Source organism: Lathyrus oleraceus, chromosome 1 (genome assembly GCF_024323335.1).
Source record: "Lathyrus oleraceus cultivar Zhongwan6 chromosome 1, CAAS_Psat_ZW6_1.0, whole genome shotgun sequence".
NCBI lineage: Eukaryota > Viridiplantae > Streptophyta > Magnoliopsida > Fabales > Fabaceae > Lathyrus > Lathyrus oleraceus.
In genome coordinates, this window is record NC_066579.1 from 27,323,114 (window position 1) to 27,338,696 (window position 15,583).

The window sequence follows — 15,583 nt, forward strand, 5'->3', positions numbered from 1 at the left end:
TTATTTATAAAATATTTTTAAAATAAATTTTAAATCTGAAAAATGATCCTACAAGTTTTTCAAACTTAAGTTTTTCTGAAACACACAACACCCCCCCCCCCCCTGTGTGTGGAGTAATATGTCTACCAAGTGGTATCAGAGCCTAAGTCTTGTATAAGGACTAATCGTCTCAGAAGGAAGACGAATTCTGACACATATTTAAATAAGAGATCTTTCCTAAATACACCTCCACCGTTTAATGATGTTATGTTTGAATTATGGAAAGATAGATTTAGAATATTTATTCAAAGTATTAGTTTTGAGTTGTGGGAAACTATAATCATCAGTCAGTTTATCCCTACTAACCAAATTAATGTAGAAGTAGTAGATAAATCTGATTCTTTTTAGACCTTAGAAGAAAAGAGAAAATATAAAATTGATTTCAAAGCCTCAATTTTTTTAGTAATGACCTTAGATGATAGTAAGCTTATATATATATATATATATATATATATATATATATATATATATATATATATATATATATATATATATATATATATATATATATATATATATATATATATATATATTATATATATATATATATATATATATATATATATATATATATATATATATATATATATATATATATCCAAGAAAATATGATATACTTTTGAGATGATATATAGAGTTTCTCCAAGTATCAAATAAGAGGAGATGAACATACGAGGCAAAGAAGATGAATATATTATTCATCAATGTTTTTCTAGAGATTAGAATTTCTAGAAACTATATTGTAATGTTTGTCGCTAATAAATATCTAAGTATTAAGAATTGGAAACACAATTCAATCCTTAAATCAAAAGACGAGAATGTTTGTAAATTTTAGGAAAAATCCAAGAAGGATGCAATTATAGAAAAATTAAACTAAATGGTTCAATTACTTAAAGATGAAGGAACAAGCTCAAGAAATAAAGAATCATCAACTTCATCAAAGTCCTATCAAACAAATCCCACGGCTTCCTTCGAAAGAACATACTCAGTAGTCCATGGATCTTCGGAAAATTCAACATCAACAGAAGGAACCTCATGTGTAAGAAGTTGTGAAGAAGAAGTATCATCTAGTGGAATCTTCAAAAGAAGAAGAGACAACGCACTCAAAGAGTCAACCTCAGGGAGAATCATGGAAAAATCCTCTTCCAACAAAGAAGATGAAGTTTGCTTAAGGAATCATACGAGGAAGACTATTACAAGGTAACTAAAGCTTCCTGCAAGAAATCATTTAAAATTAGTGCTAAGTTGATTGAAGAAAATGATAAGATTAAAAAATGCAACTTAGACCTTAAATAATATTTAGGTTTTCTTGAAGAAAGCAATAAATCGCTTAAACTATAAATAACCAATATTAGAAACTCAACATAAGTTTATGAGACTGGTGTCTCACTGAATGAGAAAGTGAATAGCTTGCATGAAACCCTAACTAACTTTACTAAGGAAAAGATCTTGACTTGATCTATCAATTCAAAGACCTTCCTTAAATAAAATGAATTAGGATTTAAAAAGGTTAGAACACGTAATAAAGGTTTAAAGAAAAAGAATTGTCTGGTTTATAAATGCATACACTGTAGGAAATTTGGCCATTTAGAGCCTTTATGTTTTGACTAATTGAAAAGGTCTAAAGTTAATACCTTAAACCGTATGGAAAATCTAACACACCCGGACCCGTGAAAATATGGGTACTAAAGGTGAAACCATAATATGTTTTACAAGGATACTTTACATCTCGAAGATTTAAAGGACATTAAGTGGAGTTATCTAAAGTATATACTTTTAAGTATACGGTATTTTAAATCTCTAATAAAAGAATATTCAATCATGATGGATATTAGGATCAAAGCAAGGTGTTACGTTGAGGATATATCAACATTTATGATTATTAGTGATCAATTAACCTCTTTATAGGTTTAGCGGATATGTTTATGATGGACTTATCCATCTCGCTGCTTGAACCAACTCTCGTATCCAATGATAATTAGAGAAAGACACACCATAATATGTTGGTGTTCCCTTTAAGAGAAATTTTTATCAAGACCTTTTGATAATAGAGGTAGTACATGATTTTAAGGTTGAAATGATTGTAAAACTTCGATTAATCCTTTAAAATGGTGAATTAAATTTTGCTCCTCTCGATAAATTATGTTTACTAACTAAAAATATGAGTTTCTAAGTACTTTAGAGAAAGGCGGTGCAATTTAAGCTGAATAGGGGTGAAGAAAGGTAATAAAGATCAGCACAAGGCCCAAAATGCACTAAGGAATTTGACTGACTTAATCTCAATCAATTGGCACATTGAGGCAATGGATTAGAGAAGCTTAGAGCTCATATTTTCATATCATATCCAAGCTAACATGTGTGTTCCAAGGCAATCAAATCCCAACATTAATGACGAATGCTCAAAATCCTAAAAGATATGATTATCCAACTGATTGGCACACCTACTTTGGAATGTTTTGAAGTTGATTTTTAATCAGCATAATTTCCATTGATTGATTTTTAGAAATACACGGTCAAATCATTAGGATATGCACTATAAATAGGTATCCCTCTCTCACTCTTTTGCATTTCATGTTTTTCTCTCAAACTGTGTGAGTGTGTGAGTGTTCTCTCAAAATCATCATGACTCCTAGAAGGCTAAGCTTTTCTTCCAGCCCCCTCTCAGATTCCTTCACTACTCAAAAACAAGAGATGAGATTCATCCAAGAGTTTGTCGACTGAACCCTTGTGAGAATTCACTCTCTAGATTCAGAAGCCTTTAAAGAATGTGAATTCTTTAAAACTTTTGAAGAGATAAACATGACCACCTTCCTCTGCAACACCTCAAAAAGGGTGTACCCATCATTAGTGAAAATGTTCTTCTCAAATCTTTACTTCACTAATGGAATAGTCCAATCTAAAGTAAAAAGGAATATTACATCCCTGTCATTGGAAGAATTTGGAAACATTATAAATCTTCCCCGTGAATATATTATCCTAGAATCTAGAGACAAAGGATACAACTACAATCACAAGATTTTATTCATCCTCTCTGATGAAGAATCCAACACCCTCCATACCAAATCCATTCACTGCCAGATACATTCACGCTGATAATCTTATTATCCATTATATGATCAACCACATAATTTTCCCAAGGAAGAGCAACTTTGGTCTCATAACTCAGGTGGATGTCAAAGTCATATGGATAATATAAAACAAAATCAAAATAAACTAGGAAAATCAAGTAATCAAATACATGATGGGGAGAAAGAAAGAAGAAGTATGTCTACCATATGGAAATATGATAAAAAAAAATATCCTAGAACACACCAGATTCAATTTTGGAGAAGAAAGTTGCATACAAGATATGACAAAAATAGGAAAATTAGTCTTGGCAGGAATGAAGTATGAGATCATCAATGAAAAAAAGACTTAAAAAAAACCTCAAATGAGAAGAGGAGAAAGTTAAACAATCAAGAAGCACCTATAGACCTAGACGATTTCGAATACTTTATTCCACAACTACCCTCAACTGATGGCCTACTTAAAGTTTTGATTGAAAATATTGACGTGATCAATGAAAAAATAGACTTCATAACCCGTCACTTTATCCTAGACCCGACGCAACTACTACGAGACTTGTTCTTGAATGATTACTTTGATGAAGAATAATATCATTTATATACTTAAGTTTCTAATTTTGTTTGCTTCTCTCTTTTTAACAATGTTTTTGAATTCTGCTTTAAATTTAGCAATTTTCCATGTACTCTGAATTTCAGAAATTTTAAATTAACAAAAGTGTGATGTTTTTCCTTTCCTAAATATTTATTTACAAAAATATTTGGATGTTGAAATTATCACAATGCATCTTTATACGCCTTTTTTATTTTGACAAAGGGGGATAAGTATACTCTCAATGGGAGTAAAGTATACTCTCAACTTAATTGAGGGAGAGTTTAACCACTCCAAATATATTTGTTTATTTCTTTTACCATATCCCTAAGAGATGTGATGTCATCATCAAAAATGGGGGAAATGTGTAACCATGTTTTATGGTTTATTGATCAAGGAAGCTCTCTTGAAGATGAACATGCTTTTGATGATGACAATTAGTCTTTGATGATAACAACTAAAGTGAAGTACAAAGCGGTAAAAGATACAAGTAGACTTAATTGGGTTTTATGAGGTTGATCCTATGATGATGCCATATAAATTGAATATAACTTAAGCCTCATCTAATGAAAAACTCAAGCAAATGTATATATGAATGAAGTATCTGACAAGCCTTGAAGTGTGTGAAAGGTCACCCTAATACGTCTGAGTGAATGATATATTACAAAAGCATAAGATCTTTCTCGCAAAGATATATGACTGATCACATACATACAAAAATGAGTTTTAAAACATGTTTTTACTAGAAAAATATTTATAAAAGAGTCTTGAAGTTGTGCCAGATGAATTGGGAGTGTTAGAAAAGGTATGTGAATTTTTTTCTACTGGTCAATCGATTAGCACATATACTTAATTGATTGGTTTAGTGTAAAAATATGCCATAATCGTTTAGGACGATGTCTTAATGAATGGTAATGACTATATATATTTTATTTCCTTTTAAAACCTTATAAACGATTAATTTTAGGTCAACCAATCGACTGGTGCAGAATGCCAATTGATTGACTCATTAATTTTGGCCACAAAACTTTCCTTTTTTGTGTCACTGTAACACCCTTCTAAAATTCCCCAAATATTTAATTAGAATAACAATGTATCAATCAGAGTAATACGCAATTAAGGGTGTCACACAATCATTTCACACCATTCATCATAATAACTGTCATGCTCTTTTATTATATTAAAACATAAAGCATTGCAAAATACGCAGCGGATAGAGATCAAATCGATCATTCAACACATGTAACACATTACATGAGAATTATTCAACAAGGTGAAACATCCCGTCCCGATGTTACATCTATCAGAGCATGACCCACTAAGGAGACTACACTAGACCCCAAGCACTAGCTTCTACTCAATCACTGCTCGTTACCTGAAAAATAGTCGTAAGGGTGAGTTCCTCAATCGATATGATAAGCATTATAAAATATCATGTCATGTTAAGTAATTTGACACATTAATCACCCTAATCACATCACACATTCAGTAACGGCACATTAACTCAAACGTCATACTCAATATCAACACAAGCACCACTGCTCAATTAAATTAAATACTCATACAACAAACCAACAAAATGCAACTCTAATGAGACTCGACTCGTCATGCATGTGGTACCATTTGGAGTAAAACTCCCAACTTAAAATTTGCCAATTTAACGAGGCATCAAGGCTTAAGCCTTCAACTTTCAACTTTTGCCAATCCAGGCCAACGTGGTGTGAGCAAAGCTCCGACTTAATGCATATGAATTCCGACAACATGATAACAATAGCAACACAACAATGTCTTCAACATAATCAACTTTGACATACACGACTTTAAATTCCGACAACAGGATAATAAATGCAACACAATAATGTTTTCAACATAATCAACTTATAATCAACTTTGACATACACGACTTTAGATTCCGACAACAGGATAATAAATGCAACACAACAATGTTTTCAACATAATCAACTTATAATCAACTTTGACATCAACTAAGTACTATATAATTCCATTCCAAAACGTACACAAGATTCAATTATCAATTTTTTTCTCTTTTCCCACAGTGTTAACCGGTTAACGCCCTGGGTTAACCGGTTAACGCAGACAGAACACGCTTTCTGGCAAAACTCAACAGTGTTAACTGGTTAACGCCCTGGGTTAACCGGTTAACGCAGACAGAACAGTAATATTTCCACAACTCACAACAGTGTTAACCGGTTAACGCCCTGGGTTAACCGGTTAACGCAAGACAGAAAGCTGTTCCTGCGCTAACACGAAGCAGAATGCAGAATTCTCCGCATTTTCCGCCGTTGGAGGACTTCCGGACCTCCGATTCCAATTCTGTAAAAAGCGATACGCTCGGGGAATCACGACTCACACAATTACCGATTCAATCACAGCTTAAACACAGTTTATTTATCACAAATTTTCAGCACTCAACATCCCAATTAGGGTCAATTCAACGGTTTATCACTACCCATTACATGTTAATCTATAATACCCATTAAACGACGATAAACCCCCCTTACCTGAATTAATCTGGCAGCCTTTAGCTTCAAGCTCTTCTCTTCTCCAACCTTTGCTCTCTTGCTCTTCCTCTTTGCCCTTCCTCCCTTTTCAGCCGCTTCTCTGCTTTCACGTAAAACCCTTTTTACCAAAAAATGGAACTCTTTTCCTTATTCCAACTTATATACTCCAATAATAAAAATCCAATAATATTATTCCAATAATAATAATAATCCAATAATTCCAATTATTTAATTAAATTAATAAATATAATATTAACTTAAATTAAATAATTATCTTATTTTTATCGGAGTGTTACAATCACCATCTAACCTATAAATATATGACCTTTCCCTCATATTTTCACATCCAAAATCGCGATCTCTCATTTCTGACACCTCACTCACTCTCTAAAAACATTTTTTCACATTATCTCACTTAGAAATTTAGTAGTGCTTTCGAGAAAGGACTTTTGCAAGTGAGGCATTTGTGTAATTTTGGAACGTTAGAATTGTAAATTCACCATGGATTGTTTTATTTTACCTAGGTTGAATAGCTTACCCATTTAGGGATTTTTATTTGGGTTTAAAGCTAAACTCATTAAAAGCTTTAGTTTGAGGATTTAATTGTTAAGTCTTTGTTTTGGTTCAAAAGCTCAGCCTATTCAAAATCTTTCTAAGGTTTGAGATCATCCCGGTATAAAATCTCAAGTTGGTTCATGGTTATCCTATTTAAAACAACGGTTCGGTTCATAAGCTTGATCTGGTTAAAAGCTTACTAAGGTTGGAGATAAGTCTGATATAAAATCTCTTAGGTTTGTGGTCAGCCTGTGAAAACCCCGGTTTGGTTTGAGTTTAGCCTGTGTTAAAATCTCACCCAGGTTTGAGATCATCCTATGTAAAATATCAGTTTAAATCTTGAAGAATAACTGCTCCAATTTATTATTTGGAATTAAGACTAACCACTTTAATCCATCGTTTGAAAGAAAGGCTCACCACTTCTCTCCTTATTCGATATTTGGTTGGATAGCCATAGAATTCATTTTCCTTGTATAAGGGGGTTTGAGATTTAACCTACTAAAAGCTCTTAAATTTATTGGAAATTCTCAAGATCAAATATTGGGGATATGATCAAGTTGTTTTGACTAAACCTGCATAATTTCGCGTGTTTTCTATATATCCCTTAAACTCTTTAAATTTTCCGCATTTTACTTTTTGCACCTTATATTTTCATTGTTTATTTCTAAAATATTTTTAAAATAAATTTAAACTCTAAAAATGAACAAAACAGTTTTCAAACTTAAGTTTTTCTAAAACACACCATCACCCTCCTTCCACCTCTTGTGTGTGGAGTCATATGTCCAACACAAAGTACCCTTTTAAAAACTAGGCATCTAACTCAATTAAAGGCATGCATGTGAGAGAAAATGTTGTCTTACATGCTTCTAGACGCACATATATTATCTCAAAAACAGAATCACTAGTTGAATCAACACATTGAATTTTAACTCTAGAGTTTATATTTGACTTTATCAATTCCTCGACATAACTCCTTAGATATGTAAATTGATCACTACCAGCACCTTTGATCAATTCATTTGCTCTTCTCTTAGTTTTGTAGGCTTACTCATTTTTTAACTTCACGCCTCACTTCTGAATAGCTTCACCAATCATTACTCTAGATTTCATATCAGGATTATGTCTAATTGTATACACAAATTTCCAAGCTAGCCAATTAGATTTTGCTTTCTGTTCTTAGTTTTTCTATGCCAATCCCAATCCATTTCACAAACTATTCCAGCAACATACCATTTCACATGATGATAAACCAGTTCACCCTCTGGTGAACTCTAAGCCTAAATACTTATTTATTGTTGGCCTACACAAAGTATATCATAATTTAATAAGTAAATATAATAGAGACCACAAGCAACTGCGATCAAAACTTCGTAATTAAATAATCATATAATCATCTGGAACCACAACAATGACAAAAGTAATAAAACATAAAATAAGGATCACAAGCATAATCAAAATTAGAAACCGCAAACAAAACTAATAATAGGGACCATAATCATGGTTATCGAAATTAAAGACCATTAGAAAAACTATTAAGATTAAGAACCATGTACCTGTTTACGTACCACAAATTAGTCATTGTTGAACTTAAGCAAACAAGATGAATATTATGGCTTCGAGCATCAACGATACATGGAGAAGTTGGTTTCGAGCACTAATTATATAGACAAAATGAAGTTGAGCGAACACGCTTGAGAAATTAGCAATTTCAAATTCAAATTTTGTTGCAAGTTCTGGTCTGACAAATTTCTTATTAGATTTATGGTTTGGGGAAGAAAATGATCATAAGAGATATAAAGAGAAGTCACTCCTAATTCAATACTTTTTATTTACTTATTTAATTAAGTTTTGGTGATTTTAATGTTATTAAGTTATTATTAATAAATAAAATAATTAAAAATATTAATAAAAAATAATTTATAACTAATTTTACAAATGTAACATTGACATGTCATCAAGTAAATTGTCATGATATTAAAAATTAAATTCAGATTGGAGAGTAAATTTCGAAAATAAAATAAAATATATGAATAAAAACATTTTAAAATGGAAATTTCAAAACTTAAAATAAATAAAAATTAGAAAACCAAAATAATATCACAGATATAATTATTTAATTTTATATATAGAAATAATAACATTCATCATCAACTATTAATTTCATGTTAATAGACGACTCTAATCTAAATATAAAAGACTTTAAAATTCTTAAATATTTGGCTTTATTTAGATAATTAGAACACTTTCCTTTATATAGAAAAAAAGGTAAAAAAATTACTTGCATTATTTATTAGATTGCAGAGTTAGACATACTAATAACAGAAACTACATTTCAACATATAAAAGAACGTTAATGGTGACGGTGTGAAATTGATTTCCTCGGTTCTGTCTCACGAGTTAGTACAAGAATAATGCAGCGAATTTTAGAATAAAATAAATTAATTGGTAAGTACCTAATTGGTAGCTCACGATATTTATTATATTTTTAAAAATACTTTAAAGAAAAAAGAAAAAAGAAAAAAGAAAATGAAGAACGCAAACCTAATTCAAAAAATAAAATAAAATAAAAATAAGTAAATAAAAACAAAGAGTTCGTAATATTAAGTCATTTTTATTCATTGTGATAGTATTTGAAATCCCTTAAAATATACTTTCTTTTCTTATATTAAAGATCTCTTTTATAAAATACTATTCACTTGAGCGAGTAGAATTTTTTTTTAAAAAAAAAATCTTTAAATAATCATTATTTTAAAAAAAATATCACCACCTTTCAAATAAAAAAAAGTGCTCCCAAAAGACTGCACAGTTTAGCATAAGGCGCCAATATCTGTGACACATGATCATGTGTTATGTCACTATCTGTAACACATACATGTAACATTTAGGAGCATGTGTCATTGTCAATGGCTCTTGTATTATTTTGGTTGTTTTGTTTTTAAAATATTTTAACAATAAAATAATCATAAATAAAATATTTAATAAAAAAATAAATTCTAATATTATTCCATCAAATAAAATTACATAACGATTAGAGAGAAATTTAATGACCCGCTCAATCGTAACATCCACTAGTTTCACACTCTGGCACATTCACTTGCCTTCGAGATCTCCTACGATTTCCCCGAGGTGTTTGGGGTCTCCAAGTATTCACCTGAGCCAAAGGTGGTTGGTGTGAGGTTCCTGGGATTTTAGTGTTATCTAATAAATCTTTGATCATATCTCCTCAGTAGTAGGTGTTGCCGTAATTGAGTTTGGTGCACATGTTGTCGTAGTTGGATCGTGTTCGTTGGGTTACGTGTGAGCGGGTTGGTTGGTTGAATTTGGACATTGAATTATTTTGGAAACGAAGTAATGATTCTTGGGGTATTTGAAAGGCATATGTTGGTTGAGTGATTTGGTGATGTGATGTTTGGGTGCTTTGGTGATGTGATGTTTGAGTGTACATTGTTTGGGTGCTATGGTAGAATGGGATGAAATTATATGTCTCATCAGGACTATAGTAATATGTGGTGGCATCATATGGTTGTTGGGGGTATGGGTCATGCTCTTGGTTTTGTGTTTGGATGTGTGACATAAATTGGTTGCGGGGTTGAGTGTATGTGGGTTCGTAATCATGTTTGATTGGTTGTTGGATGTAGCCAATATGGTGATGTTGTGGGTTGGTTGTTTGGTTTGGTGGATTGACAATGTTGTTGAGTTTGGTAATATTGTGAGGTTGTTTGTCGGGAGGGGGTTGGTTGTTGGACGTATGATGACGAAGCTCGTTGGCATGGGTCGATCAAATATCTCGGGCCAAACACAAATTGTGTCGTTGTAACCGACATGACCAATTCATATAATTTTGAGTTAGTCTAGCATCCGACATGATATGTTCGTTAATGATCTGTTGATGTCGGTGCTTCCATTAACGACATGCCTCCCTAATGAACTCTCTCGAATCAGAATAATTATATTGGGCATCGAATCTTAGTTGATGCCATTGTCCCAAACACGTCGGGGGGTCTGGGATTTGTTGTTGCATGCTGAGTTGTAGTTTGACACTGTCACTCTGGTGCATCTCCACAGTAGTGAACCTGATGATTGTTGTTTTTGCAGTCCAAAGTGCAACATCCTTGGGGTTATTGTCATGGTCGAGACCTAGATACGATCTCCAGATAATCTGTAGAGGAAAAATACATTATTAGAATATTTGTAAATTGGTAATATTAAAACTAAATTAATGAGATGATAAGTTGTTTAGTTGTAATACATCGTCTGGTCCAAGGTGATCTATAAGATTTCGATAGACCGTTATAGTGTGTTTAAGACATTTCTTGTAGTTCTCCCTAGAACAGACCACCTAAATCGAAAAGAGTGAATATAAATTATTTATAGTTAGTTATAGTATAAATTAAGCAAGTGGAAAAAATGAGATAAACTTACTTTCTTGCTTTTGGGGATGTGAAGTTATTCTCATTGATGGGGGTGAGTGACGATATTCTTGATCAACCCAATGCTTGGAGCAAAAAAGCGGAAGAAAAGAACGAACAAATACCCTTTTGTGCATTTTTACACAAAGAACTATATAGATAGGACAAAACAGCTGAGCCCAGCTATATGTTCTTATTTTATTTATGTTTCTTAACAAAGATAAATACATAGTATTTACAATATTATCAATAGTTTCAGAAAATAAAAAGTTATCATATAGTAACATAATATAACACTAAAATTTAATTATTTTTTCATCCTCGGTCGAATCTTCGGTTAATATCATATTTGAATAATGTTGTTTAAGATACTTTAGATTAATACCTTGACCCCTTGTCGTGTCTTCAAACAAATGGGTACTCAAAAGTTGTTTGCATATTGTGTTATCTTGGTTAACTCTACCATTAACATCACTGTCTTCGATAGATAGACCCAACATCATGTACATGTTCTCTAGTGTGACGGTCCACTCACCGAACGGAAGGTGAAATGTGTGTGTTGCGGATCTCAATCTTTCTACCAAAGCGAGGATAAATTTGTAATAAATATAGTATGAGACTATGTTGAATAAATTACCAAAATCGACTGCTCGTAAATACGGTTCTATCAATTCTTTGTGTGGGACATATTCATGTACACGACAATAAAATCTCTTTGGATCCTAACAAAAAATGATTAAGGAAAAGAATTAACAAGAAATATAGTAATGTAACGACAAATTTAGTAATATATTCGAAATAATGACTTACAAACTCGACAATGTTATTGATGGTTCCTCTATGTGTCTCACCCATGGTTAATAGAGCCAAATTTTGGAATGCTTTTGTGTGTTTGTTGATGATAAAGTATGTTTGTTGGTTGTTTTTGATGAAAATGTGTTGAGATATACACATATTTATAGAGGATCAATGCATTCACATGGAAGTTTTTCTGCATGCAACCTAACACTAATGCGACATAGCTTATGGCGCATGGGCTTACTTTTCCACACATGCACCAGTCGAAATGATGTGTCCTAGGGGCATGCATGCAGTGCAACATGGAAACTTTGTAGGCTAGGGAGGCTAGAGTCGGCATGACATTCATGCAAGGTAGCAGAACATGTAACAAGCCACAAGCAATGTCGCTTATGTAAAGCATATAAGGCACGCCTCATTGCCTATGGCGCATGGGTGCATTTCGGCCCATGCTTTTTCCATCCTATTTAAGTGCACACGTATTCATTTTTGAACCAAGTCATGTTGCATTATCACCACCAAAATACACTACAAACACACGAAAATACACTTCATTTCACAAAATGTCTCCTTCACCATAATACACGATCAATGCTCACATCATTGGTGAGACATTTGAATGTGAATTATCTAGTTTTAATTTTTGTAATACCGATGTTACCGGATTTATAATAAATAGAAGATCAAATTTCTCACATTTGAAAGAGAGAATAGAGGTGAAGTTGCAATGTGGTCCATCGTCACAAATTATTTACAAAAATCCAGTTATTTTTTTCAACAACCAAGTCAAGTTTTTTCAGGTAAATTTTCGAGATGATGAAGATGTTCAAAATATGTTTCAAACTCAAGAACATTGTGGGTTCAACAATATTGAGTTGTATATTTTACTACAACAAAATCATGTCTCAGATCGTTGATCCGTCACAAGTTTTTTGCAAAACTGACGACGAAGAACAAGCCGAAGTCGATGTTGTTGACGAGGAAGAAGAAGAATATGAGATATTGGTTGATCATATGTTGAACGATGACACTGTTGACCACGAGCAAGAGTGTTTACCTTTTAGTCATGTGTATTGTCTGCCTCAACACATGAAAAACTTGAACTTGGGTGCAGACGAACCATCCTCAAATATATTTTACAATCCTTATATGTAGACAGAGGGAACTTTAAGAGTGGGAGACAGGTTTCGCACAAAAGAATATTGTGTGAGAGCTATAAAAAAGTTTCACATGGAAATCTTAGTTGATTATACTATCGATCACACTAATGTGACGAGGTACAAGATTCTTTGTCATAACATGCTCTAAATGTTCTAGTTGATAACATCTTATCGGAAGAGAAGTGATTCTTGGGAGATATGTTCTACGGGTCCACCTCACACTAGCATAATCACCAATTTGATGCAGGATCATCACAAACTCAGCTCTTAGTTAATATACGATGAAACTTTATCTACCATTAGCAAGGATCCATCATTAAAGGTGAGTAAAATAATCTCACATATAGTTACATGATATAATTATACTACCTCGTACATGAAGGCATGGATAGCTAGGACTAAAGCGGTTGAACGAGTATTCAGAAATTGCGAGTATTCGTGCAAAGAACTTCCACAATACTTGGTGAAACTTAAGCATTATGCTTTGAGGACTGTTGCAATTTTGGAGACGATGTAGGCATATACCCTAGACAGGACTTATGTTAGTGGAAATTGAATATTCCACCGACTCTTTTAGGCGTATGAACCATGCATCAAAGGTTTTTCATTCTGCAAACCTATTATTCAAATGGATGGAACATGGTTGTACGGGAAATATAAAGGAACACTACTCATGGCAGTGGAACAAGATGGCAACAACAACATTTTTCCAATCGCCTTCACTCTAGTTGAAGGGGAGACTACTGGTGGATGGAGTTTTTTCTCAAAAATCTCCGATTACACGTTGCTCCACAATCTAACTTATACTTGATTTCAAACAGACATTTGTCTATTGAGAGTGCATACAAAAACCTTGGTAATAGTTGGCAAGATCCTCCTTCTACACATGTCTACTGCATTAGATACATCGCTCAAAATTTCATGTGGGAGATCAAAGACAAGATGCTTTGGAAGAAAGTTGTGAATGCATGGTATGCATTAACAGAACCTTCATTCAAACTCTACCGCAAAGAGATCAGATTGACAAATGCAGATACAGTAAGGTGGATCGATAATATTCCAGTGGAGAAGTGGACCAGGGAATTCAACAATGGTCAATGATGGGGCCACATGACAACACATCTCGTGGAATCAATGAACTTTGTCTTTAAAGGCATCCGAAACCTATTTTAGGTTAGGGTCAATGTCTGAGATCCGATGTTCAAAATGGAGTTCAGTGTTACAATCGGGGTCGTTGTTCATTGAAACTTCTATGAAATTTATTAAGGAGGAAACTGCCAATGCTAACACACCTGTGGTCACAATGTTTGACCATCGTAAAGGTTGGTTCAGTGTAGACGAGACAATAGACCATAATGAGGGGAAACCAAGGGATATTATCGTGTTGAACTAGGTAGAGGTTGGTGTAATTGCGGAAATTTCCAAGACTTCCATATGCCTTGCTCCCATATCATAGAGGCATATTCACATGCTCGGCAAGACCCTACCAACCTACTATCCACTGTTTACAAAGTCATAAAATTATGCAATATGTACAACAATAGCTTTTCGATGGTAGTAAAGGAGGATTATTGGCCTGCATATCAAAGGGACGTAGTTTGGCACAATGGGAATATGTGAAGAAAGAAAAAGGGTCGATCTAACAATGAAAATATGTACTCACGCCGTCATCCAGGAAACAATTGTACAACTTGTCCCAATGTTAGAGCAAGCTCCACAACATAATTAAATAATCCACTTTTAGTCCTACTTTTTATATGTAATTCATTTTATGTAACCATTTAATTTGATATTGAAAAAAAATGTTCTTTTCATAAATATTACAACATTAGGTTACAACAATTAAAACTACAACACGACAAATAAATAAAACAACTAAATAACATATCTATGCAAGTATAACCATCAGGACATTTTCATATGAACTATGCATCATAATACGACAATCATTGTCAGTTTTAACTCACTCCCATATGCGATGTTCTCCATTATTGATGAACACCGTAACAAGCCTTTCAATTCTTATGATCTTTTCACCATCTTCAATTTCTCCATCTAACCAATGGATCAAGCTCATTTGAAGATGCTCGAAAGTCTCCGTATTCAAAAGTCGGATCTTCATCGGAGACTTTACTTCCAAATAAATCAAATTGGCATTTCTCTTGACAATATAAGATGACATATTAAAGAAAAATTGAAGGAGAGAATTAGAAGATGGGCGGGAAATGGTGGGGAGGGAATACCATATATATATATATATATATATATATGCAACACAGGAGCCACATGCAATGGCGTACGCTCCTAAAGGTTGCATGCATGCACCACAACCATTGACTACACAAAAAGGCATGTGCCACAGACATTGGCACCTTAGGCTAAAAAATGAATGCATCACCACAGGCAGTAACACATCCTCTTGGGGGCGAATTTTGTTTGTTTAAAA